At 41.1% G+C, this 16,931-nt stretch overlaps 1 protein-coding gene across 2 annotated transcripts in view; it reads left to right on the top strand.

Annotated features, from left to right (window-relative positions):
- oprl1 (opiate receptor-like 1) overlaps positions 1-16,931 on the top strand; it is a 156,561-nt gene that overhangs the window by 24,345 nt on the left and 115,285 nt on the right. The window contains exon 1 of one of the 2 annotated variants that reach the window (XM_072556741.1): positions 5,660-5,720. The exons of the other annotated variant lie outside the window; for it this stretch is intronic. The gene's annotated coding sequence lies outside the window, so the exon portion shown is untranslated. Of the gene's footprint in view, positions 1-5,659; positions 5,721-16,931 lie in introns of those variants that run through there. 2 annotated transcript variants of the gene reach the window in all.

Here is a 16,931-nt window from a genome sequence, read left to right as displayed (position 1 = left end):
TGCCGAGTCTTTGGCATTGATCTTTAAATCATCATTGTCTACAGGAATAGTGCCAGAAGACTGGAGGATAGCAAGTGTGGTTCCCCTGTTCAAGAAGGGGAGTAGAGACACCCCAGGTAATTATAGGCCGTGAGCCTTACTTCAGTTGTTGGTAAAGTGTTGGAAAAGGTTAGAAGGGATAGGATTTATAAACATCTCAAAAATAATAATTTGATTAGGGATAGTCAGCACGGTTTTGTGAAAGGTAGGTCGTGCCTCACAAACTTTATTGAGTTCTTTGAGAAGGTGACCAAACTGGTAGATAAGCGTAAACCGGTTGATGTGGTATATATGGATTTCAGCAAGGTGTTCGATAAGGTTCCCCACAGTAGGCCATTGTACAAAATGCGGAGGAATGGGATTGTGGGAGATATAGCAGTTGGATCAGTAATTGACTTGCTAAAAGAAGACAGAGGGTGGTGGTTGATGGGAAATGTTCATCCTGGAGTCCAGTTACTAGTGGCATACTACAAGGGTCGGTGTCGGGTCCACCGCTGTTCGTCATTTTTATAAACGACCTGGATGAGGGTGTAGAAGGGTGGGTTAGTAAATTTGCAGATGACACTAAGGTCAGTGGAGTTGTGGATAGTGACGAAGGATGTTGTAGGTTACAGAGAGACATAGATAAGCTGCAGAGCTGCACTGAGAGGTGGCAAATGGAGTTTAATGCGGCCAAGTGTGAGGTGATTCACTTTGGTTGGAGTAACCGGAATGCAAAGTACTGGGCTAATGGTAAAATTCTTGGTAGTGTAGATGAGCAGAGAGATCTTGGTGTCCATGTACACAGATCCTTGAAAGTTGTCACCCAGGTTGACAGGGTTGTTAAGAAGGCATACAGTGCTTTAGCTTTTATTATTAGAGGGATCGAGTTCCGGAACCATGAGGTTATGCTACAGCTGTACAAAACTCTGGTGTGGCCGCACTTGGAGTATTGTGTACAGTTCTGGTCACTGCATTATAAGAAGGATGTGGAAGCTTTGGATAGGGTGCAGAGGAGATTTACTAGGATGTTGCCTGGTATGGAGGGAAGGTCTTACGAGGAAAGGCTGAGGGACTTGAGGCTGTTTTCGTTAGAGAGAAGAAGGTTGAGAGGTGACTTAATAGAGACATATAAGATAATCAGAGGGTTATATAGGGTGGACAGGGAGAGCCTTTTTCCAAGTATGGTGATGATGAGCACAAAGGGGCATAGCTTTAAATTGAGACATGATAGATATAGGACAGATGTCAGAGGTAGTTTCTTTACTCAGAGAGTAGTAATGGTATGACTTAGCCTGCAACGGTAGTAGATTCGCCAACTTTAAGTACATTTAAGTTGTCATTGGACAAGCATGTGGACGTACATGGAATAGTGTAGATTAGATGGGCTTCAGATTTTAATACTGGATTAGTGGTGCTGGAAGAGCACAGCAGTTCAGGCAGCATCCAACGAGCAGCGAAATTAACGTTTCGGGCAAAAGCCCTTTTCAGCATCTGCAGTCATTGTTTTTACCTTTCAGATTTTAATGACAGGTCGGTGCAACATCAAGGGCTGGTGTACTGCACTATAATGTTCTATGTTCTATATTAAGATTGTAAGGTCAGGTAAGTGTGAGCTTTGTCAAATTTTATGGAGGGGTTCTCTTGAGTCCTAGTGAGTTTTCTCATGTTCGTATTTCAAATGCACCTCATTAACTGGGTTAGCAGAGAAGGTCAGGCAGCATCCGAGGCGCAGGAGAATCATTGTTTCGGTCATAAGCCCTTCATCAAGAATGTCTCGAAACGTTGATCGTCCTGCTCCTCAGATGCTGCCTGACCTGCTGTGCTTTTCCAGCACCACACTCTCGACTCTGATCTCCAGCATCTGCAGTCCTCGCTTTCTCCTAGCACCTCATTAACTACCTACTCCACCCTATGGTTCCCCTTACCACTGATGCCAGCCCAATTCTAGGCCTGGAAGAATTCACTCCTGGCGAGTTGTTCTAGAATGGAGCAGCATCCTTAGTACCCATGGCATTTTAGAAAGGCCATTGTGCACCCAGACAAGCATTGCCAGTTTAGAACTGTTCCACATGATACTCGACATTTGCCTTTGACTTGGTAGATAAAGGGAAATTGGTGCCCCACTTTGTGGTAAGTCATCTGGAATTCTGGTGGATGGGTGGTGCCGACCTCTTCCCCCAGGACTAGGAGAGATGGCCACATCATCTCACCCTGCCAGCCTGGGCTGATGCTGCTGCCCAGATTATTGTAGTCTTAGTCATCTGGAGGAATGCCCAGTGGAGGCAGAAGGTCAATGATCTTCTCCACTCTGCCAGGGTAGCGCCACCATCTTCTCCCTGCCACCTCACACTATCTCTGTGAAGGCACCCATTTCCTATCAAGACTCATGCTATACCCTCTCACAATTACACACAACATCCTCCCAACATTTGTTCACCCTCACCCAAAATCCCAATCTTCCATGCCCTTGCTTGGAACATCTCACCATCTTTAGTCCATGAGCACTATCACGAACCGCTGTGCCACACACTTCCCTCTCACTCAATCCCTCCCTCACTCTCATTCCAGGAGAAAACAGCCCATGGTATGGCAGAAAGAGCCAAGATGGGCATTAAGCAAGAGAAGATCCTGATTCAGAATGTCCGACATGACTCACTGACTGTTCCCCAGCCTTTGGACTAATATCAGGTGCTAGCCTTGACTAATTGTCACAGGCCCCCCGAGTGACAGCTGTCTCCGCTGAATTGACTTAGAACTTCTGACAACCGTGACATGTGTCATAAATTTGCATCTGTGCTAAGTGGCAAGGAAAGAGACAAGGACTGGTGGTTCATGCAGATGGGAGTGGAGTGAAAATATGCTTACATATAAGTGCCATCTATATACCCCCAGAAGGCCTCTGACTATATCTGGGTGCAGTGCTGAGGTCTTGAGCTGGAGTTGAGGGAGCTTGGCCCATTGTGCAGCTGGCTTTGAGGTTTTGAGTTACAGCTGCAGGAGCATTGTGGAGCTGGAGGACCCAAACTGGTATTGAGTCTCCTGGCCAGGTGTCAGTTCATTCTCCTTGGATTGAACTTCCTCAGGGTTGAGGGTTGAATTCAGAATGGAGGTGGAGGGGCCAGGTACCATTGAAACATTCAAAGAGAAGAGTTATTGGGGGTAGGGGTGGTGCTATATATGGTTTCTCCTTTGTCTGGCTGCCTACTGGTATCATCCTGTCTCCTCAAGAGGAAGGTAGTCCTGGAATGAAGTCAAGATTCCTAATCACACTGCTGCCTCGCTGTTCAGGCTGAACATCAATAACTATAGGGATGGAATGCAGATCTGTGTGCGTCTCCAGCAGCCATTGAGTATTCTGTTGGATCTGGTTGTCCATGGCAGGTACCAACCGAGGAGGCAAGAGAGATATACGGATCCCAGTGCCAGCATGGTACAGGTAACATTGGTGGAGTCCTCCAACCTCTGATTCAGTTTCCTGTCTCTGACAAACCTGTTTGCTATTCCTGTGAATGACTGTGTATTTGCACTAAGATAGTAACAGCTGACACAAGGAGGCCTCACCTTTCTGGGACTAAGAATGTACCTAGTCTCCTTCAGTCCTCCCAGAGTGTCAGTGATTTGCAATACTTCTTCCTCAGCCATCTGCGGAGACATGGCAGTGATGGGTTCATCAGAACTTATTAATAGACCTACCAAGGTGCCAGTACCTGAGCTTGTTGAGGGTGCAGTAAATAGTATTTCCAGTGCTTCTTCAAAGGGGTTTGTGGTTTCTTCCACAGAGATGGAGAAGGAGGTGGTGTTGCCTGGAGCACCTTTACTCTGTCTCTCACAGGAAGATGTTCCTTCAATGATGTAGGTGCCTTTGGAAGACAAGAAAGCACGAGTTGCAAAATAGGTATAGAAGATTAAGCATATAGAGAATAGGTTCACAATGGTTGTAATGGGAGAGTAGAACAAAACAGCAATAATGAATCTTACTCAGCATCTCACATTAACAACCTCGAGCTTTTTCTGCAAATTCAAGGACTTTCTCCTCATTGGGGATGAGCAGACAAATGTTGGCCACCCCAGCCCCCATTGTGGCCTTTTGATTCTTTTATGGGCTGTTTTATCCTGCAATGAGGCAAACGTAGAGACTGAGTGAAATGAAAGTGTCTGGCACAGTTGTTAATATCAGTGCATGCATAGGAAAAGTATTGAGGTGTCCCAAGTGAGTGAATAGGCTGCACAGAGAACAGATAGACAGTTTGGTGGAATGGGTAGATCTTCATCTAGATGCTGGAAAAAGCAGCTTGGGATCAGGCTGGTGGGATCAGGCTGGCAGGGTCAATGCCTTGGTCTTCTCTGGCTATCATGGGGAGCAAGGACAACCTTCCTCTGTGTCATCTTGTCTGCCAAGACCTCCAGATCCTGTCTGTGAACTGGACTGTACCTCAGCCTCTATCGGCAGTAATCTTTGGAAATCCTTATATACAGGAGCTGTGCAGGGCGATTCCTGACTGTTCAAACTTGCATGTGACCAGCTTTCAAAATGGCAGGAATTGTCAGAGAGTACCACCACTAGGGTACACTTCTGCATTGTCCTACATGTCTTGAGAATGGCACCATGGGAAATGTGTTGCATAATCAATGAGGTGAGCACTATAAGTATTGTATGAGAATACTTGGTAGAGTTCACCGAGAGAAATCCTCCATGAAACTCCTTGAAATTGGCACTTTGCCAAGACTTTGGAAAGGTCAGCCCAGAGAAAACTAAATCTGAAAGGAAAAGCTGATATTTGTCGAAACTGTTGTGGATGATATAATGATTTCTTCGATTTACACAATGATATGCTTAAATTTTAATAAAGGTTTTTTAAAATAAATCATTAACTTTGATCTCACTATGAGAAGGACCACATTAACAATGGAATCTGAGCAGTAGATATTGAATAGCTTTCACATATACAAGAGCATTTATTTGTGCTTTGTAAAATTATGCTGATGATTTTCCTTAACTGGCAGCTGGCAATTACTAAAATTAAATGGTGTTATTCCATAATGTCCTTCCAGATGGAATAAGTTCTAAAAATCTGGTCTCATATAGACTTGGCAGACTTTTCCAAATCTGCTATTAAAATGCAGAGTAATGTGAGGAATGGTACTGATTTCACAAGGCACGTCCAGAATAGTTATTTCTTTAGGTAGATAGCACAACATCAGAAGCTTCATCTGCCATTCCTCACACAATCTGCCACAGGATTCTCTGAGCCAAAATCTGACTGAATATGATCCCCAATTACAAATAAAACTTGCAATATTAACATGTGAAAGCTACTAACGGTGTATCGCCATCAGTGAATCTGCCTGGCTGTTACTCCTAGAAATCTTCAGACTGTTTCAAGGCAAACCTTTTCCTATATTCTGTGGACGGAGTGCATCTAGGGAAAATTTAAAGGTTAATTTCTACTTGGGTTATAATTCCTTCTTGAAGAATGAATTTGATTCAAGTGAAATAGGATGGTGAAGAACTGATTGAATGATTGCAGAGAGCCCAATCGAATAGCAAGCTCACAGACCTCCTAAGGGTAAATTAGAAGCAATGTGGAAATACGTAACTGTGGCCAATATTTCATCACAGGTTTCAGTTTTGTACACCTCCTGAACCTTGGGACCAATCAGACTTGGATGGGATGCACTCTTCTTTGATAATGAATCAAGTTAGTATCTAATCTTAACAATTTTAAAGATCATATTAATAATCAGAATAGTTATTATAATTGCTTCATTTCAGCATATGACGCAAATTTTACTAATTCATATTGGAAGTAGAATCTAAAAATTCACACTGAGAGGTTGGAATAGTCCATCTGATTTTCCACTGATAAGTGGATGCAATATCATTGGTGCCTCACTTGCTCTGACCTCCTATATGCAAATCAGAAAATGCTGAATTAACAGTATATAACCCTGCTGAATGTATCTGACAGTTATGCAAGCTATTCTCAGTAATCTCATACAAATTTTTGCATTCTCAAATGCAAGAACAAGAAATTATTTTTGTCTACATGAGATTTAAATGCTTATTTTTCCTGTGAATTCAAAAACACGCCTGAATGTTCCTTTTTCTGTTAATCTCAATTTGCTGCAATCTGGTGTCATGATGTTCCCTGCATCTAAATTTACACTACTATTATAATCAGAGCCTCAGTGCAAAGTGAAGCTACTCAATACCATGGCAACAGTTTTAGTTTATAAACAGCTCTAACCCAGGTTTTATCACCAATCACAAATGCAGCCTAAAATACACAATTTAATTTTTGTACGAACTGCTAAGTCTGGAATGTATGCTTGTGATAAGAAGTGACTTAACATTGATATTTTTTCTTAATGTTGCTGGTTAATTCAATGTATACAATATTTGTATTTACAAACATAAATGTCAAACATGGAATTTTAAAAAATGACAATTCTCGAAAGAACAAAAAGTGAGGAATATAAAGAAATCTTTCATTTAGAGAGCTTGATAAAGAATGGGTATAAATCAGAGTGTGAGACAAGCCGTGAATTCCAAACAGGAGGGTAGATGTAGAAGGCAAGCTTGTAAAAGGGGCAAAGAAACCCTCCCAAGGATCTGTGGATGCTGATAAATTAGAAACAAAAACAAAAATTGCTGGAAAGAACTCAGTATCTGTGGCAGTATCTGTGTAGAGAAAGCAGAGTTAACGTTTTGGGTCCAGTAATCCTTCTTCAGAACTGGAACGGATGCCAAAGATGGGGTGGAGGGGGAGGGGGAATGAGTAAATGATAGGTGGAGATGGAGCCCAGAGAGAGACGACAATAAGTTGGGCAGACTGACCAATGGGCAAAGGTCAACCTGGGGGAATCAATAGCTGCTAATGGAGACTGTGAGTAGCTGACAATGGGTTGGTTGTGGTAGCAATACATGTGATGACAAAGACTGGTGCATGGGGTTGGGGTAAGGACATGGGAGGTGCTCAAGCCCTAACATTCGATATTGAGTCCAGAAGGCTGCAGGGGTCCCAAGCAGAAAATGATGCTGAGGATTCCCAAGGAATCTTAAGAAGAGTCACTGGAACTGATACATTAATTCTGCTTTCTAACAAAGAACCTGTTGAGATTTTCCAGCAATTTCTGTATTTGTAAAAGAGGCACATTTACATCGTAGAAGAAACACGATACTATAATGCAATAGAAAACTGACATTATAATACTAATACTACAGAACAATTATTTTTTAGAAAAATAGAACACAAAAACATTAAGAAAAACATAATATCCAAGATGAAAAGTGGATATAATCAATAAACTTAAAGAGATTAAAACACTCATTTTTTTAAAAAATAATTCATTCTCAGGATGAGGGCATCACTGACTAGGCCAGTATTTATTGCCCATCTTTAATTTGCCCAGATAGCAATCAAGAGTCAACCACATTACCGTGGGTCTGGAGTCACATGTAAGCCAGACCAGGTAAGGTTGACAATTTCCTTTCCTGAAGGTCATTAGTGAACCAGATGGGTTTTTCCCTGCAATAAATTCATGTTTATCATTAGAATATTAACTCTAGATTTACATTGAAATCAAATTCCACCATCTCTCATGATGGGACTGGAACCCAGGTTCCCAGAACATGACCTGGATCTCTAATTGACACTCCAGTAGTAATACCACTAGGCCATCACCTCCCCTCTTAAATCAGGTAATATTCACAGTATTTACAGGCATTTAAAAAATCAACAGAAGAGATAGAAGGGCCACTTTTATATACCATTAAACTAATAAGAAGAGAATAATGGCAGAGGGATGGTAAACAGCTAACGTTATTCTCTATTCAAAAAAGGAGTTGAAATTCCTGTTAGCTTAACTTCAATATTAGGAAATATGTTGGAATTTTACTCAAGTTATAATCGAAGAATGTCTATAAGTCTGAAATATAATAAAGTAGATAATACAATTCTCATATGAAAGGGCCTTTCTTTTGTCACATCTTAATGAATTATTTGAAGAAGTAAAAAAGAGAAGAGCAAAGGTGATAGATGCAATATAGTTGGATTTTCACAAGGCTTTCATTAAAGCTTTTGTAGACTCAAGGTTAAGGTCATGACATATGCAGTCAGGGAACTGATAGCAGAATATATAAAAAACTAGCTACAACACTAATTAAAAAAAGAAAGTTAAGGGTAGGTACACAGATTGACAAAAGGGGAGAAATTGTGTTCAATAAGGATTAGTGCTTGAACCACTGATATACACCAGTTAGATAATAATGTGAATAATGGAATTAGAACTATGATTTGAAAGCTTATAGATGACACCAAATTGAGGGAGAGAAATTTAATAATGAGAAAAAATACAATAGAACACAACATTAAGCTTATTGAACAATGTATAACAGGAAAATTAGTTTCAATGCAGCTAACAATGGGGTATTACTATTTTGGTAAGAAGAATAAAGGCATCACAAATTATTCGGATAATAAAGTAAATCCAGCACTGGATACACTTCCAGAGGGATAGAATTTGAACAAGCAGAGGAGTTACATTAAGAATTTCTACAACCTTGATTAGACCACTTTAACAATACTGTGAACAATTCTGGTCTCCACATTATATTAAAAAAAATTCAGGTGGTACTGGAGAAGATGCAAAATAAAACTTATGAGGAAGAGATTTGAACAGAGAGGTCATACCCATCAAGAATGATTGAAAGTACTAATGCTTATTTCCTCCAAAAAGAAGAAAGTTCGCAATTGCCCTGTTAAGGTTCTTTCAAATTGTTTGATATAATAGACAGAAAGAAAATGTTCTGGACCATCCATGCATGCAAACAGGAAATCAAAGGTTAGGGGCGAGAAATCCTGCAGTTAGCAACTCACCTCCTGACTCACCAAAGCCTGCCCACTTTCTACAAATCTTGACCGCATCCTCAGATATCCTTTCCCTTCAAAGTTTGCAAAAGTTTTCAGATGACCCTAAGGTGAATGGTGGAGCAACATGTGCAGACAATCCTGAAAGTTTGCAGAGGGATATGGAGAGTTTAAGTGAGTGGGAAAAGGTCTGGCAGATGGAGTACAATGTTGATGAATGTAGAGTCATCCGTTTTGGTAGAACTAACAATAAAACAGACTATTATTTGAACAGTGAAAGATTGTGGCATGCTGCTATACAGAGGGACTTTGATGTCCTTGTGCATGAATCGCAGAAGGTTGGTCTGCAGGTGAAACAGGTAATTAAGAAGGCAAATGGAATTTTGTCCTTCATTGCGAAAGGGTTTGAGTTTAGAAGCAGGGAGATTTTGTTGTAGCAGTACAGGATGCCGGTGAGGCCACACCTGGAATATTGTGTGCAGTTTTGGAATCCTTAACAAAGGATAAACTGGCATTGGAGTGGGTGCAGAGAAGGTTCACTAGCTTGATTCTGGATTTGAGGGGTTGGCTTATGAGGAAAGGCTGAATAGACTGGGATTCTATTCATTGGAATTTAGCAGAATGAAGGGGGATCTTATAGAAACATAGAAAATTATGAAGCGAATAGATAACATGGACGTAGGTTTGCTTGCTGAGCAGGAAAGTTCAATTTCAGACGTTTCATCACTATATTAGGTAACATTTTCATTGAGCCTCCGGATGAAGCATTCGTGATATAGTCCAGTTTCTATTTATGTGTTTGGGTTTCCTTGGGTTGGTGATGTCATTTTCTGTTGTGACATCATTTCCTCTGGTGGTGTCATTTCCTGTCTATTTCTCGGGGTGGTAAATGGGATCCAAGTCAATGTTTTTATTGATAGAGTTCCAGTTGGAATGCCATGCTTCTAGGAATTCTTGTGTGTGTCTCTGTTTGGATTGTCCTAGGATGGATATAAGACCATAAGACCATAAGACATAGGAGCAGAAGTAAGGCCATTTGGCCTATCGAGTTCACTCCGCCATTCAATCATGGCTGATGGGCATTTCAACTCCACTTACCCGCATTCTCCCCATAGCCCTTAATTCCTTGTGACATCAAGAATTTATCAATTTCTGCCTTGAAGACATTTAGCATCCCAGCCTCCACTGCACTCCGTGGCAATGGATTCCACAGGCCCACCACTCTCTGGCTGAAGAAATGTCTCCACATTTCTGTTCTGAATTTACCCCCTCTAATTCTAAGGCTGTGTCCACGGGTCCTAGTCTCCTCGCCTAACGGAAACAATTTCCTAGTGTCCACCCTCTCCAAGCCATGTATTATCTTGTAAGTTTCTATTAGATCTCCCCTTAATCTTCTAAACTCCAATGAATACAATCCCAGGATCCTCAACCGTTCCTCATATGTTAGACCTACCATTCCCGGGATCATCCATGTGAATCTCCGCTGGACACGCTCCAATGCCAGTATGTCCTTCCTGAGGTGTGGGACCAAAACTGGACACAGTACTCCAAATGGGGCCTAACCAGAGCTTTATAAAGTCTCAGTAGCACAACGGTACTTTTATATTCCAACCCTCTTGAGATAAATGACAACATTGCATTCGCTTTCTTAATCACGGACTCAACCTGCATGTTTACCTTTAGAGAATCCTCAACTAGCACTCCCAGATCCCTCTGTACTTTGGCTTTACGAATTTTCTCACCGTTTAGAAAGTAGTCCATGCTTGTATTCTTTTTCCAAAGTGCAAGACCTCGCATTTGCTCACATTGAATTCCATCAGCCATTTCCTGGACCACTCTCCCAAACTGTCTAGATTCTTCTGCAGCCTTCCCACTTCCTCAGTACTACCTGCCTGTCCACCTAACTTTGTATCATCGGCAAACTTCGCTAGAATGCCCCCAGTCCCTTCATCCAGATCATTAATATATAATGCGAACAGCTGTGGCCCCAACACTGAACCCTGCGGGACACCGCTTGTCACCGGCTGCCATTCCGAAAAAGAACCTTTTATCCCAATTCTCTGTCTTCTGTCAGACAGCCAATCTTCATTCCATACCAGTAGCTCACCTCGAACACCATGGGCCCTCACCTTGCTCAGCAGCCTCCCGTGTGGCACCTTATCAAAGGCCTTTTGGATGTCTAGGTAGATAACATCCACTGGTTTTCCCTGGTCTAACCTACTTGTCACCTCTTCAAAGAACTCCAACAGGTTTGTCAGGCATGACCTCCCCTTACTAAAACCATGTTGACTTGTTCTAATCTGACCCTGCTCTTCCAAGAATTTAGAAACTTCATCCTTAATGATGCATTCTAGAATTTTACCAACAACCGAGGTTAGGCTAATTGGCCTATAATTGTCCATCTTTTGCCTTGATTCTTTCTTGAACAAGGGGGTTACAACAGCGATCTTCCAATCATCCGGGACTTTCCCTGACTCCAGTGACTTTTGAAAGATCTCAACCAATGCCTCCGCTGTTTCCTCAGCCACCTTCTAGTTGCCCTAGTTGTTGTCCTAGTCAAAGTGGTGTCCCTCCTCATCCGTATGCAAGGATACTAGTGAGGGTGTGTCATGTCTTTTTGTGGCCAGTTGATGGTCATGTATCCCGGTGGCTAGGTTTCTGCCTGTTTGTCCAATGTAGTGTTTGTTACAGTATTTTGTAAATGGCATTGATTTTTCTTGTCTGTATCGGGTCTTTCAATTTCATTAGCTGCTGTTTTAGTGTGTTGGCGGGTATGCGGGCTACCATGACTCCAAGAGGTCTGAGTAGTCTGGCTGTCATTTCCAAGATATCTTTGACATGGGGAAAGTGCCTAGGGTTTCCGGACGTGGTTTGTCTGCTTGTTTGGCTTTGTTGCTGAGAAATTGGTGGACTGTGTTCATTGGTTACCGATTTTTTTCTGAATACACTGTGTAGGTGAATTTCCTCTGCTCTTCGTAGTTACTCTGTGCTGCAGTGTGTGTTGGCTCATTGAAATATTGTTCTCATGTAGCTTCGTTTGTGGGTGTTGGGATGATTCCTTCTGTAATTCAGTATTTGGTCCGTATGTTTTCCTGTAGACGCTGGATTGAAGTTCCCCATTGGCTGTTTGTTCTACTTTGACACCTCGGAATGCAATTTGTTGATGTTTTTCTCCTCTTTAGTGAATTTTATGCCAGCTTGGCATCATGGTAGCCCACATACCCTCCAACACACTAAAACAGCAGCTAATGAACTTGAAAGACCCGATACAGACAACAAGCAAAACCAATGTCATTTACAAAATACCTTGCACAAACTGTAACAAACACTACATTGGACAAACACGCAGAGAACTAGACACCAGGATACATGAACATCAACTCACCACAAAAAGATATGACCCATTCTCACTAGTATCCTTACATATAGATGAGGAAGGACATCACTTTGACTGGGACAACACATCCATGCTAGGACAAGCCAAACAGAGACATGCACAAGAATTCCTAGAAGCATGGAATTCCAACTGGAACTCTAGCAGCAAACACATTGACTTGGATCCCATTTCCCACCCCAAGAGAAATAGAACAGGAAATGAAATCACCAGAGGAAATGATGTCACCACAGGAAATGACACCACCAACCCAAGGACATCCAAACACATAAATAAAAAGTGGGCTAAAACACTAGTGCTTCATCCAGAGGCTCACTGAAGATGTTACCTAGTATGGTGATGAAATGTCTAAAAATGAATCTTCTAGCTCAGAGAGCAAACCTACTTCCAGAACCTCAACCTGAGCTACAAATCTTCCCAAAATCTGCTAGTTGATAACAGAAGGAAAGAGGAGGTGAAACTTGAACAAGAGAACATAGCCTGAAATTTAGGGGGAGCAGATTTAGGACTGACTTGAAGAGGAACATTTTCACCCAGTGGGTTGTGAATTTGTGGAATTCCCTGCCAATTGAAGTAGTTGAGGCCTCCTCATCAAAAGTTTTTAAGGCTAAGATAGATGGCCTCTTGAACAGCAAAGGAATTAAGGAGTAATGTGAGAGGGTGGGTAAGTGGAGCTGAGACCACAAAAAGATCAGCTTATTGAATGGCAGAATGGGCTCAAAGGGCCAGATGGCCTATTCCTGTTCCTAGTTCTTATGTTAATCAATGCCCAGTAACAGCACTGTGAAATGTCTACAAGATGCACAGCAGAAATTAACCAAGATTCCTCAGGCAGCACCTTCTGAACCCATGACCCCTGCCATTATGAAGATACATAGAAACACCAGCACCTGCAAGTTTCCCTTCAAGCCATACACTAACCTATCTTGGAAACATACCACCGATCCTTCAGTGACATTGGGTCAGGATCCTGGAATTCCTTCGCTAATAGCATTGTGTGTTTATCTACACCAAACAAACTGCAGCGATTTAAGAATACAACTCACCACCACCTCCTGAATGAACAGATAGAGAGATATCGGGAGATATACAGAGACAATCAGAAATAAATACAATAGGAATTCAGGACTATTTTTATTCGCAAAATGGCAAAAATGCTGAAGTCCTAGAAAGAGTTAATGATGTACTTAACAACAAGCTATAGTAGCACAAGATAGATTAAAAAATGTAAAAGGATATGCTGATTGGGTTAGGTGAAGAGAAATGGGAGAAGATACCACTGGAGCATAAATGCTTAACTGGAGATGTGCTAATTTCTGAGAACTGTGCAGGGAAATGAACTGATCAATTTGGTATTTACAACTCGCAGGCAGACTGGTTGGACAGAATGACCTGTTTCTATGCTGTTAAATTAATGTAATTCTAAAAAATTTAACTAATATCCAAGCAATGTTCCAGAGGCATGTATTCTATACCTCCTAGCTTTGAAACATTATTGAAGATTTAGTATAATTTGGCTTTATGAAGAGTTCATTGTTGAGGGCTAAAGAAGTACTTGAGATAGAGAAGACCAACTTGAATGCAGCATTAACAATGGAGAAGTTCCATCTGAAGTCAGTTGAGATAATGTACACAGGCTGTACTCAAACTATCTCCTCTTTAAACATTGCTTAGTATAGCTCTTTCTGCCCACAGGTTGTAAAATCCAAATTATCCAACTCAGTTCTCTGAAATTAGCGCATCTCTAATTAAACATTTATGATCTAAATTTGCTCCATGTGCTGGCTTTATTGGCTCCTGTCTTTATCCCTTCACATAGAAAGTAACTACATCACAGGTCTCATGCCTGTGAGAGGGCAGTGTGTTTAAGCTAGAGTGTACACATGCATTTCTTCAAATATTCCCCTTTTCAAGAAAAATGTCTTCATTAAAAAATGCATGCACTATCATTTGCACTTGTAAGTTATCTGGTATATATGGTTTTATCAAAAAAAACAGACATGATTAAAACACTTCATTCTAGTCTGTCTCACTATAGTCTGACCTTGCGCCATCCATTGCACAGATTATCTTGAAAGTGTTCAGGTGTTCCTGAATGTGTACTATTAGACATTGTTGATTGGTTGGGTATCTGGTCATTCCTGGAGTGATGGGAAATGTCTTTTGGTTTATGATAATTGGATGTAAATTCAATTGATTGTTCTTCCTGCATCAGGATTGCTTCAATTTTGTATCACTCTTAGCTTTCTTGTGTTTCTTTGACTTCTACTGTGCTGTTTAGTCACTTGGAGCTGCCATTTTCTTGATTACTCCTTCTGTTCCAGCTCCTATGTATTGTATTTCAGACTAGACTTGACAAGATCTGAAACTTCATTAGAAGTACAGTATTGGTCTCACAAACACAATTATTTTGAAATGATATTCACCTGAAAGACATCCAAAATTTGTGAAAATATTCTTTTTTGGGGTGTCTGTTCAGCAGTTAATGACACGGTGCCCTACAAAACACTGCAACTTTCTTCTTTTACATCTGAGTTACCAGTCCAAACAGATTTGTTTGAGCTGGGATGAGAGAGTGTACTTAGTGTTTACTATCTGGAATTAATCTTCTTTAGTTCCGAGCTTCATTTGTCCTCTAGGATTTCAGCATCACACCATTATATAACTCCAACTTAACCTTTGATGGATTCATTTTTGAGTCAATATCTTAAGGGACTTCACACAGGTTTGCAATTTTCACAGTGTTGCACTTAGATACGATGTCTATCTGGCACTTCACATTCATTTTGTGCTCTCCTTCCACAGTCACCATTCTAACAGTCACAAGCCATTTATCACCTTGAGACTGGATGGTGACAGCCTGTTATATGGTGAAGACTGATTCATCAGGATCATCGTCAAACATCTTTCCTGCAGCTTTTTGTGTAAGCCTGCTTTGTTACTTCCCAGCAAAGTATTTGGGTGCAAAGTGATTCATCTTCGTGCAGTTAGACCACTGCCTTTCCCATGTGATGTAGGTTTCCTATTCTTTTGCATTTGTCCTCCAGTATATTTGCATCCTCTATGCTGATTTTGATCTTTCTGTTGGTCCTTCCGTATATATTACTTGCTTTTCTCCTGAGTTCTGATGTTAAGTACATACCATTCATAAGTAATGTTTTTAGAAGGTTCAAAATAGGTATTCAAAGACCTTAAAAATATATCTCATCTGATTGTTTGGCTCTTCAGTGATGTCCAAGGAACAATAAAGCTTTCTCCAACAAAGTTGCTAATCTTATTTGATCAAGTTTTCTATCCAACTTTGTGGACTACCTCATAATTTTGCCATTGATGCTGGAAGAATCCCAATTCCATCTCTCACCACCTTTCATCCAATAGGGACAGGAAGTGGAAAATTCAAAGCAATATTTAAACTCAGTCTGTGGTCTAAATTTGCAGACTAAAATTTTTGATAAGCTCTGTAGTGTCTTACGTTATCTGTCCCTCTTACAGCCCTCAAAATCCACACAACTACCCAGAGGTGCAATTTGGACTCTACTGGGAAAATTATGAGGTAGCCCACGGAGTTGGACAGAAAACTTAATCAACAGACACATGCACAACCAACTCTACTTACAAGTTTTCCTCAAATTTACACATCATCCTAAATTGGAAAGCTGTCATGGTATAGCAGTTTCCATAACAATCCTATGTCTTATAAATCATTTCACCACACATAATATTCCTGCCCTTTTTTTGTAGTTATGCCACTGGATCTTCTAGATCCACAGCAGGCAATGCCCTTGGTTTAGTGTTTCAGTTGGTGGTACCTCCAAATCTATAGCTCTTCCTCAAAACTGCAATGTTTTGTTGGCTTGTGATGGCTGAGGTGGAATTTGAACCCAGACATTTGTAACTCAGAGGTAGGAGTTTTCAACTGAGCTACAGCTGATACACTTAGGCAATAATAATTGGCCTTTCCTGTAGGCTCTTATCCCAAGAATTAATCAAAAATGATATATTCATCCTGCTCTCCTTCCGAAGGTCATCTTGAATTCTTCTATCAAAAATATACAATTTAATTGCTCAAAAGTGCTTATGTATTTACTCTATCAGTATCATGTGATGTTGAATAGAACTTTTAATAATGTCTTTGTTTCCATTTGTCCTTCAAATCCTCTATGAGCCCATTTCAGAAAATTCTAATGTATTATGGTCAGTTATTTTCATAGGCTGATCCTTCCTACGTTGCATATTATTGAAAAAAACACACCAATGTTCTCAGTCTCAGAAATGAATCTGGGTATCAATGTTCCTTACTTTTGCTCCTTAATTTGACAAAAAGTGGGTCTCTGATTTGGGGAAGGGTCTAAAATGGGGATGATTAGATTCCCTACAATGTGGAAACAGGCCCTTCGGCCCAACAAGTCCACATCAACCCTCCAAAGAGCAACCCACCCAGACCCATTTCCCTCTGACTAATGCACCTAAAACTACAGGCAGTTCAGAATGGTCAATTCACCTGACCTGCACATCTTTGGACTGTGGGAGGAAACCGGAGCACCCGGAAGAAACCCACACAAACACAGAGAGAATGTGCAAGCTCCACACAGTCGCCCAAGTCTGCAATCAAACCTGGGTCCCTGGTGCTGTGAGGCAGCAGCGTT

This window comes from Chiloscyllium punctatum, chromosome 37, assembly GCF_047496795.1.
Source record: "Chiloscyllium punctatum isolate Juve2018m chromosome 37, sChiPun1.3, whole genome shotgun sequence".
NCBI lineage: Eukaryota > Metazoa > Chordata > Chondrichthyes > Orectolobiformes > Hemiscylliidae > Chiloscyllium > Chiloscyllium punctatum.
The sequence above is the reverse complement of the archived record's forward strand: the minus strand, read 5'-3'. Positions and strand labels throughout refer to the sequence as shown.